The sequence below is a fragment of the Ursus arctos genome, unplaced genomic scaffold, assembly GCF_023065955.2.
Source record: "Ursus arctos isolate Adak ecotype North America unplaced genomic scaffold, UrsArc2.0 scaffold_17, whole genome shotgun sequence".
NCBI lineage: Eukaryota > Metazoa > Chordata > Mammalia > Carnivora > Ursidae > Ursus > Ursus arctos.
The window spans coordinates 32,573,303-32,582,683 of record NW_026622841.1 but is presented as its reverse complement, the minus strand read 5'-3'; the positions used below and the strand labels follow the sequence as shown (position 1 = coordinate 32,582,683).

At 38.0% G+C, this 9,381-nt stretch overlaps 1 pseudogene; it reads right to left on the bottom strand.

The window, feature by feature from the left end:
* Nucleotides 1–1,864: 1,864 nt before the first annotated feature.
* Nucleotides 1,865–2,642, bottom strand: LOC123000912 (eukaryotic translation initiation factor 1-like; annotated as a pseudogene).
* Between the last annotated feature and the right edge of the window lie 6,739 nt (nucleotides 2,643–9,381).

The following is a 9,381-nucleotide window of genomic DNA, read 5'->3' as shown; positions in this document are numbered from 1 at the left end:
TCCTATGTACCTTTACCATTTGCTTGCAGTCAGTCTCATGATTGGTTTGGCAAATACATTGTTCTTGGCACATGAAAAAAAACAATGATGAACTTTTCAATAGTGGCAATAGGCCGGCATTAAAGTGCAATTTTCAGAGTGCAACTGTAACAGCTTCAGCCTGGGAAGGGATGACTTCTTTTGCTATTTGTTACAAGTAAAAACCAAGCAAGGAGCAGGTTTGTTTCTCTTTTACTTATTTCCTCTCTGGATCTCTTTGCAAGATCATAAGGTGATATAAATGACATCATGTCTACCAACAAAGGGAGTAAAATGAAGTGAGTTACACATATATTAGTTACACATGAGAATTATCCAAGGTAGAAAAATTGTTTTTCCTCAAGTGCATGAGCAATTAAAGTAAAAACGTGTGTGTTTGCCTGACTTTCATGATAATACCAATTTTGTAGATGAGCACTGGATATTTTGCATTTCGGGAGACTAGTAAGTGATTTAAGCAGCTGAAGTCAAAATTGACATAGAAAAACAGTGAAAGGACACAGTCAAATGAACAATTAATTTTCATGTACACTTGAAAAATATCTGAATGAATGAACCCATCAAAGTAATATTTGCACAGGGATTTCAATATCTAGCATGCCTTGAAATTTTTATTTTATTAACAAACACGCATATCATTCTATGTATGAGTCATACTTATTTTGAGGTGAGGATTTATAAATGTAACTCATTTAACCTTTATATCAACCAAATGTGTTCGGTATTATCATTACCGTCCCCATCGTACAAAATCAGAAACCAAGGCAATAAATGGTAAATAATTCCCAAGGTTCACCCAGAGAGAGAAGCATGGAGGCTGTACTTGAACACAGATAGTCCAGCTCAGAAATGCAGGCTTTAACTTGTACAGTAAGCTACAAAGAGACCAGCCTCTCAGCCGCAGTCTGACATTGCTGCCTACCACAGTGTATGGTGAGCTTGTGGCCTCTGAAGCCAGACAGGCATGAGTTTAAAATCCTGGCTCAGGCACATACCAGCTGTGTGACCTTGGGCAAGTACCTGTAGTGCTCCATTATCTGTCTGCCATTTTTTTCCCTGAAAACCAGTTTTATTTAAATGAGAGTTTAAATACATTATGTAATGTTAAAGCTGAAGAAAAAAAAAATGAAGCAAAAACCAATCTGTTATTTCACAAGGCATTGGGCAGCAGTAGCTAGTAAGTTGAAAACTCTACAGCTAGCTACATGACTGTAGCTAGTCTGAAGCTTGTTCCCTTGTCAAAGTTTAACTCTTATAGAAGGTTGGCCTCACATTCTGGTGTTTGGACATTGATTAGCTAGGATATGTCTGGCCAAAAAGACCTTGATGGCAAGCCAGATGTCCTATCACATCTCACTGGAGGGAAGATGGCCGCTCGAAGCTCTGCCTACCTGGTCAGGTTGGAGACACTAGGTTCTTTTCTTTGACTTCCTATAGCAGCACATCTGCTGTTGCTGTCTTGTCCCATCCTGTCCTCTCAGCTTCACTGTGGGTTGTTCAGGTGGTGACGTTCTCTTAGGGCAGGGAACTCTAAAGAAAGAGAGCGAGGAGCTTCTAGCCACACATAGCCATCTGTGATCTTGGGGCTCTGGGTTTGACCGAAAGAAACATCACATTACTCCTTGGTTTCAGGCCGGGCACTGCCATGTTCCTACTGCTTGACCTCTGTTTAAATGAGGGACTTTAAGACTAGACAGCGTGAATCTTTTCAGTTTATTTCATGAAGGAGTTACACTAGTCACAGTTAAAAGCAAACCCCAAATGGTTACATTATACAAGCTGTGAGGTTTTAAACTCATTACAAGGGACAGAAGGAAAATTCTACTCATTGCAAGGAAATCCTCACTTAAGCTTCAGAGAGCCAAAAGCACGTAAAACCCATGAACCTTCAGCTGGTCACCCTTAGCCAGTCCAGTCTCTACAAGGAACTGGCATATGTTCTTGCACTGGTCACCCTGTAGCGGAATTACTTCATATTCTGGATGGTCAATTACAGGACCATTGCAGGCAAATTTCTTCTTCCTTTTTTTTTTTTTTTTTTTAAGATTTTATGTATTTATTTGAGAGAGAGTGAGAGAGAGGACGACCAGGGAGGAGGGGCAGAGGGAGAGGGAGAAGCAGGCTCTCAGCTGAGCAGGGAGCCTGATGCTGGACTCGATCCCAGGATTCTGGGATCCTGACCTGAGCTGAAGGCAGATGCTTAACCGACTGAGCCACCCAGGTGTCCTGGCAAATTTCTTCTTAAACACCTTCACTAGTTTCTTTTTATTGTAACCATCAGTGATCCCTTAGACAGTATTAAGGGTCTTCCTGCTATTTCTCTGTTGAATTCTCATATGGATATAATCCTCATTGCCAGCAGGAAGCAGATCATCACCCTTACTTGCATCAGCCAAGGGCTCGAAAGAGTGGAGGTTCTGGATAACAGGACATGCTATACAATTCCTTTTCCTTGGTAGAAACGGCCTACCAGAAGGCCAGGGCTGGAGAAGGTGGGCAGGAGCTGGAAGGGTCGGGGGGAACAGAGTGTCGGGAAGTGAGGGGGCATAAGGGGGAAGCTGCTGAGTCCTTGGTGGTGGCTCAGTGACTGGGCTGTATGCCATTTAATTCACAGGTTTAGCGGGGAGGATATAAATACATAATACAGATAAGACAAAGCACTTAGAATTATATTTGGCACAGAGACAGCAATAAAATGGGTTATTTGTTACTATTTCTATTAGATAATAATAAAGAACATGGAATATGGCAATCACCACCACCAGTCCTGTCTAAGCAATCACATCTGTTGCCTAGACTACTGCTCTTGACTTCTAGTCTGACTCCCCACCTTCAGCCCTACCTCTGGCCCAAAGCGTATCGTTTTTAAACTGCAAATTTGATTTTGCCTATGTAAGTCTACATCATTCAGTGATTCTCAAGATTCCTATGTTAAAATACAGAAGCCTTAACAGGGGTTGCATGATCTGGTACCTCCCCACATTTCAGTCCCATTTCGATCATTCTCCTTCTCGAACTTTGTGCTTATGGTTAAGAGACTAATGACTGACCGCCCCCACCAAAATGAACAATCTCAGTACTGCTCATTAATTCCAAAGGCATTTGTGGAATGCCTACTCAAGTTGCAGATGCAAAAAGAGCACAAAGTGGAAAGATTCAGGGATCCTTTCCTATACATATCAACATTAATCGAAATTTACACAACATCCATTTGTTTGGCCCCATCTCTCCTTTGCTTCAAGCAAACTTCCTGCCCACGTCTGCTTTTACCACATCCTCCTCTTCCAGTTGGCCCTTTTCTGACTTAATTTTGACTTTTGCCTCAACTCCACCTCTGCAACTATTCTTACTCAGATTATAAATGACATCTGTGGCAGATTCTGATAGTTGTCTTTCTAATACCCATTTCTGTTTTCTTTTTTTTTACTAAGAGAAGAGTATTTATAAGAATGAGCCAGCTTAATTTTAAAAAACTACATTACCCACATTCCTTAGCAGCTTTGGAGCTGTAATTGGCAGTCTACAGAAGATTTTTGGGAAAGATGTGTTTTGCTGATTGAAAAAAAAAAAAAAGCTACACTTTTCTCCTTGTTATTTGTTCCTTCCTCCTTTCTACTTGTAATGTAGATGTGAGGCTGGAGATGGACCAGCCATGTTGTGATCATAATATACCCATAAAGATGAAAAGCCCTTTGAGTAGAAAAGAAAAATGAAGACACCTGGGATGTTGATGAGGTTGTGAAGCCCCTACAGGACTCCTGAAACTTTCTCTTTCTGGACTTTGTTACATGAACAACAGGTTTCTGTCATATACAGTCAAACACAGTCTGTAACTGACACACAATCCCAGTAACCAAGTTCACTAGCCAATGTTTGCTTTTATATTTCTGAAGCATTTTAAGGTATTTGTTGCTGCTAATTATGTTTTTTCCCCACTTGAATCCATTTGTACATCTGATTTTTGTGTTACAACTCCTTCCTAGTTCTTTCCTTCCACCTTCCTGTGGCTTCTTTTAGCCTCTACCCTGGGTTCCTCTTCTTCTGACCATCTATTGGAGGTTGACACTTCCCATTTTTCTATATACTTTTTATTCTCTGCAATTCTATCTGAAAGATGTCACCTACATCAAGACTTTTACTACAAAATGTATGCTCCCAAACTTACAAATCTTTGTGTTTCTGGTCCAGTGCTCTTTTCTTACCTCTAGACTTAAATAACAAATGACCTGCAGAACACTTAGACCTGGATATTCCATAGTGACTTCAAGCTTAGGACTTCTAAGACTAATATTGAAATCTCAAGTTCTTCCCACAATTCTGGAAAGAATTACCTTCCTTTGTGTACCCTCATTATACCATGTGATTTTTATTGCAGCATTTACCAGATTTACAGTAGCATTTTATTATAGCATTTACCAGATTTACAGTTTATGGCACACATAAGAAGAAAATGCAAGTCAGCATGGCTTAAACAAAAGGAAATGTATTATCCCTCATAGCAAGTAGCTAAAGGTTGGGAGCTCGAGAGTTAGTTAATTCAGCAGGTCAGTAATGGTAGCAAAAACCCTGGTCATTTCAGTCTTTTCTTTCTCCCATCTTTGTTGTACCACCAGATGATTGACATGGGTTCAGGCATCAAATTCAAACATGTACAAGTCTAGAAGAAGAGAACGTCTTTTCCTTTTTTAGAACAAAGAGAATATTTTCATAGAAGATGCCAAGCAGACTCACCTTCATTATCCAGAATTATAAATCATGTCCTTTTCTAAAGAAATCTTTAAAAAGGAGGATGGGATCACTGTGAATGGCTCAATGAAACATAGGGTTGAATAGAGCATGGGGGGTTAGCCAAATATAATTGGATTTGGAGTTAGGCACTGCATTAGTTAGGATTCTCCAGAGAAACAGAACAAATAAGATATGTAGATAGATAGATAGATAGATAGATATAGATACAAGAGGATACACATACATATACATGTGTACATGCACATATTACATATAATATACAATATAACATATAAATATATAGTATATATAATAGGATGTACATATAAAGAATATATGAAGAGATTCCTTGTAAAGAATTGGTTCATGTGATTATAGAAGCTGAGAAGTCCCAAGATCTGTAGTTGCCAAAAGACAGACCCAGAAGATCTAATGGTGTAGTTCCAGTCTGAATCCAAAGGCTTGAGAACCAGGAGAACTAATGGTGAAAGTTCCAGCCTTAAGGCCTGGTAGGCTTGAGATCTAAGAAGAGCCAGTGTTTGAGTCTGAATCCAAAGGCAGGAAAAGACTGAGGCCCCAGTTCAGTGCAGTCAGGCAGAAGGAGTTCCCTCTTACTCAGCCTTTTTATTCTCTTCAGATCTTCAGCGAATCTGGAGACGCCTACTCACATTGGTAAGGGCAATGTGCTTTACAGAGCCCTGTGATTCCAGTGTTGATCTCATCCAGAGATACTCTCACAGACATATCCAGATTAACATTTGACTAAATATCTGGGCACCCATAGCTTAGTTAAATGATACATAGAGTTGACCATTAATGATATTAACAGTATCTGCTCCCTATTCTATGCTTCTCTTGTGTATTTATGTATTTATATGTTCTTCCTATTGAATTTTGAGTGTCTTATGGCTAATTTTTATTTTTGTCTCTATCACATCTTGCGGTGTTTCCAGACATAGTAGATATTTGGCAAATGTTGAATGAATTAATTTTGGTCTGGAGATCCAAAGAATAATCTGACCTAAAGAAATTGACTTTGGAAATATATATACCTGTTATCTGAAATGGAACATTAACAAACTCAATTCACAAATAAAGCAGTGATTTAGGACTCTTCTAAAGTAGTCTTACCATAAAGAATCATAGAAGATGATCTTACACTGTGTGATATTGGTGAGATGTCAGAAACTACAAAATCTTTCATGGAATAGAGTACATTCTGACTAGTTATTCTGCAGTTCCACGGATGGGAAAAATGTAAAATAAACTTAATTTCAGGATATCAATCAATATGTATTTAGTGAGTACCTATTATTTTTCACTGTTGTATGCAGAATACCATTTGTCCTTATTAAGTGGTCCCTTTCTTCATTAAACTTATTTGTTGGAGTGACAGGATTGAAGCAAAAGTAAAAAGTTGGGTGATGACATCAATTATTGATACATATTTATCAAAAATTTCTAGGTACAAAACATTGCACTAGGAGCTGTGGAAGTCCTAATGGGATGAGGAGGTTGACTTTGGACTTAGAAAGCTTGCTTATCACTAGACCTTTGCCCTTGGTCAAGTTTCTCAACATTTCCAAACCTCAATCTGTCATCTATAAAATAAGTGTAATAATATAGGTTTTATAACCTTTCAACAAGTGCCATTTATATCTACTTTCCGTCTATGTGCCAGAACCTCTCAGATGTGCATTTCGGGCACCATGAAGATAGCTCAGAGGCATCTCAAACTAAATAGAGGTGTAAAAATGAGCTTTTGAGCTGGCTTCACAATTTTATCCCTCCATTGCTTCCTTACCTCTGTACATTTTGCTACTAGATGTCAGCATTGGAATATGTCACTCTATCATTCTTCATAGTCAATCTATAATCAATACTATATATTCTTGTGCTCAAATATATCTGGTCTCAGTTGACACTTCTCCATCTTCTCCACCAGAGAATCAGAAAGTAGATTGGCATTTTAGTCTACATAAATATTCTGTCATTTTTATTGATGGAAAGGCCTTTGTTAGCTCCTGCCTAGACTTCTGTAAAATATCCCTTGCCAGATAAGACAACCTCTCCCTCCACTACCACCTTCTATCTCCAGACTACATAAGTCTTTATTTAATACAGTTTTCCTCTGATTATTCCTTATGGGTTTTTATTTCATCAAAGGCAAAATTCAAAGCCCTTGGTGTGTTTTCATTAAGGCAGCCTCTCCTTACCTTCATGGGCTAGCCTTGACTCCAAGCCCCTGTCTGCTCAGACCTTTCACACCTGCTGTTTCATCACTCCCACATGACTGACTCCTCCTACTGTTAAATTTCCCATTTTCAGATTAGCCTTTTCTCACCAATCCTCTCTCTCTCTTGTTCTAATTTTACCAGACATTCAGTTTTCCTTGTCTCAGCCAACCTTTTAGTCTCTCCGAGCAGTACTTATAATGATAAGAGTTTAAATATTTATTTGGTTGTTTAACTGTTTCTCCCCTGGATCTAGTGTATCAGGGAGACAGACTGTGTCTATTTGTTCACAGCTATATTAGCAATGTTAGGAGAGTGCCTGGCACAGAGTATTAACACATAATAAATATTCATTAAATAAATGCATTAACATAGAGAAATCAGTGATTTTATTACAGATTGGAAAAACCAGACTCTCCATTCAGATAATTGTGACTTACAGAAGCCAGCAAAGCTCTATCTTGACTGTGCATTGGTGATTCCAAGCATGCCACATAACTGGGAAGGCACACAAACAAATAAAAAAATTATTTATCTGTATTTACCTAAAACAAAAGCTACTGGGAAATAGCCAAGGTAGTTTAGCAAAGATCACACTACACCAGAAAAATTTAATTTTTACAGTTAAAAACTTGAAATACTACATTGAGCCATGCACTCATATTTTAACATGTAACACTTCAAAGTAGAACAATTTATATCTTGGGCAAACTGCTTAAAGCAGTGTTTCACCATTCCAGTGGAAAGTGATCATTTTACTATGCATTAATAATTACAATAACAAATACAATTCAAATAACAATTATTAGCATATGTGTGATATGTTACAGTTCACATAGCATTTTTATTCCCATTATCTCATTTACAAGCAGGGTATTTTTCTGATTAAATTTCCTTTTCAAAGAATAATGTATTCTCATTCTGGCACTTCAAAATAAACATTCTTGTGTAGGTATGTTTGCATGTAAACAAAATACATACATATATATATATATATACACATACACACACACACACACAAATAAAGTATATACCATCTATCAGTAGCTGGCAGAGTGCTAGGTTGGCATTTTCATTTATATGAATACTGTTCCCTTTTATTAGTAGTTCTTGTCCTCATTAAAAGTTCTTGGACCCTATCTTCCCATTTCTCTGATATACACAAAAATACGTTTTTTTTTTTTTAATCTCTGGCAAAATGTTAAACAATGCTTGCACTTACATTTTTGTTTATCAAATATTTTTTATAATGGCAATATACATATTTTGATTAAATAAGTCAGTTGACTACTCTTACACAAATATTTAAGCACATAAACAAACCATTATTTATATAAAATATAATTAATTGGAAACCAGAAGATCATATGCCCTACGCCAGGGGGATACTGAGGGACATTAGCCAGTTAATGCACATCAACCGTAATTTATAACTGCAAACTGAAAGCACAAAATGGCAATTTCCTCTAACATTAATCTGAAGAATTTCTTCTCCCAGAGTTTCAACATTACCATAGGCCAATTTGGGATGTTTAAAAGTTTCTGTATTGAGTGGAAGGGGGGATGGATCACTCCACTTCCTTAGTACAGGAGGTAGAGATATTCTCAGAAGGCAGTCTCTGGCTTTTGGGTAATGTGATGATTGATAACAGCTCTGAGTTGTCCTCCTTTTGGGTGAGCTGGGAACCCCAAGGCCAGTGGACAGTTGTGTTTCAGTGAATCAATTATTTCAAGACCCAAAGTCCTGGGAGAAGCTTGCTTCAAGTTTAATGATTGGGAGTCTGGTGCTTTTTTAAGTGTTTGGGGAAAAAGTCGAAATTACAATTCTTCACTCTCTTCTCTCATTTACCATTATATGTAGGTGAGTGGGGGATAGTGAACAATAAATTGCACTACTTAGAGATATAGGCTAAGCTGTTTTTTGGGCAGCTGTGTCAATAACATACACATATAACATCAGTTTCCTATTACACACATCATTCAGAGTCATATATTACTCAGTATAATGGAAAAAAGGGAGACCAAAATCTAAAATGAAAAGAGAAATTGAAGTACAACCAGAGCAAGTAGCAGCTGAGCCAACAGCAGCCAGCACAGTGAAACATTTAGTCAGTTCTCTGGAAAACAAGTGCTTCTGGCATTAATGACCCTCCATGTCACGTCTCAGAAAGCTGACGAGCAGCTGGGGTGCAAGAATATTGGAAGCAAATTTTTCTTGCTATTCTCAGGTAATTGGAAATAAATAGACGACTGCCCCCACACATCGCCCTGCAGATTGTGATTTAGTTCAAGAGTTTTGAAGGTGAATTTTTCTGTCTGTTTGCATTGACTTTGATGTGGATTTTTCAAAGTGGGTGTGATAGGACAGTCATCATGAAGG